Source organism: Octopus bimaculoides, chromosome 1, assembly GCF_001194135.2.
Source record: "Octopus bimaculoides isolate UCB-OBI-ISO-001 chromosome 1, ASM119413v2, whole genome shotgun sequence".
Lineage (NCBI taxonomy): Eukaryota > Metazoa > Mollusca > Cephalopoda > Octopoda > Octopodidae > Octopus > Octopus bimaculoides.
Window position 1 is genome coordinate 91,797,369 of NC_068981.1, and position 2,180 is coordinate 91,799,548.

Here is a 2,180-nt window from a genome sequence, read left to right on the forward strand (position 1 = left end):
ATTATTATTATTATTATTATTATTATTATTATTATTATTATTACTATTATTATTATTACGGCAGTGGGCTATCAAATTCGCTAGGTTGTTTCTTACTTCCTTTCTAAGTGAATGTAATTGAATAACTCCTTCCCAATAAAAGTGCTTTCCTTGTGTCAATCATTATTAGTGTGGTGATCTGGTTGAATTGTTAACGCGTCGAATCAAATGCATTGCCTGTCTATGTTCTGATTTCGAATCACGCGGAGGCCAAATTTACTTCTCATAAATTTAGAATCGATAAAAATAGTGAACTACTCAAGTACTGGTTGTATGGTATTAGATGCACTTGAACATATATTAGAAGCAAGCATTATTATGTATTACGTAAGTACATTTTCTTATAATTATAACTCATAGAATAATGTTATTACTTTACGGATAAATGGGATAAGTAGGCAGAATCGTTAGTCCACCGGTCAAATGCTTAGCTACATTTCGTCCAACTTAACGCTCTGAGTTTCAATGCCGCAGAGGTTGACTTTGCCTTTCATCGCTTAGAAGTCATCAAAATACCTACCAGTTGAGCACTGGGGTCGATGTAATCGACTACCTCTGTCCCAAAAAATTAAGGCCTTGTACAATATTAGAAACAATAATTATATATTTATGCATGTATTTTTGTTATGACTTTCAGTTTGTAGGATTATTGATAATTTATGAATACAGAGGACGTGCTGGCAAACTTGTTAGAACTTCGGGCATAATGTTTTGCCCCGCTTCTTCTAGATTTAGTTTCTGAGTTCAAATTCTGCTGAGGTCGATTTTACCTTTTATCCTTTCTGGGCTGATTAAATAATTACCTGTTGAGCAAGGGGTCAATATCATTCAGTATCTCTCTCCACAAAACTTTCAGGCCTGGTACCTGTAACGGAGTATTAATTAGTGCATTGTTAAACAGTATAAAGTGCTACAAATTGACAACAGTTCTTTTATATCATATATTTACGCTAATCTACAAAATGGTATTTTTGGTATAATGCCATAGTGATAAATAAAAACGACATGAAATGTATATATGTCATTTATAATTTGGTCATATTGAAATTGTAAAGCAACTGTTCTGTGAAAATGTTCTGGGGATAATAAAAGAATTAATAAAACATAATTTGATATTACATCACTCATCGTTCTATATATACGAGTGTTTGACATTAAAGTGTACATCTAACAGAAATTTCAAAAGTTCATTTCTCTGAAGTTTATTGAGGTGATCTTTTTCTATTTGCAAAGATAAAAGAACAAAGCTGAATTTTATCTTCAGAATAATTGAATACTGACAATTAGCAATTATACATAATATGCACTTTTAAAGATTGATTTGTCAGGGGTCCTGGGAGTAATAATTGTTAATCATATGGTATCTAATGAGAAGCCCAGGCACTTTTAGGGGCTGGTTCTCTCAAACATCGAACACAAATTTCCTTTTCCTTCAATGTTCCCTATATATCCAGATTTGAAGATGATTCATGAGAAATTCTTTATAGTTCAAATGCAGCTAAAGGTTATTTGCTTAAATTAACAAGGGAAATCAACGACAGTGATAAGATAACTGAAATAAATTTAGTTGATGTTATTGATTCGTTGTGCGATTTAATTAGAAGGAAACATTATTATTCGCTGCGCGAATACATCAATTAGGTTTCACTTCTTCTGTGCAGTGTCTATGGTTCTATATATTCTACCACATCGTCATATCAGCCACAAGACTCTTTACAACTGAAATGTGGCTGAAGGTAACAGTGTATGTATTATAATAATCATGACAGCATTTCATAAATTACCTGGCTTTACTTATTTCATATATAGATTTTAAAAGAGTTTTCTGTTACCTTTTATATGCTGGATTGGAAAGTAATTAAGGGAATTCTGGCGAGTCGTAACAACGAATAAATTAATAAGCTGAGAGTTGATTCCAAGTATATGAAATTTTAAGTTGTAAATTTACATTGTCTACATTTATGCTTATTCAACCTATGCACACATGCACATACAGAGAAAACCACACATATGTGCATATAACTATACTTGTGTATTTATACAGTTATACAGTTATACATACATACACACATACATACATACATACATGCATACATACATACATTATACATATATATACGTATATATATATATATATATAT

The 2,180-nt window shown here is 31.4% G+C and overlaps 1 protein-coding gene across 1 annotated transcript in view; it reads left to right on the plus strand.

Annotated features, from left to right (window-relative positions):
• The window catches only part of LOC106874534 (calcitonin receptor), a 315,260-nt gene that overhangs the window by 304,180 nt on the left and 8,900 nt on the right, over positions 1-2,180 (plus strand). The window lies entirely within an intron of this gene.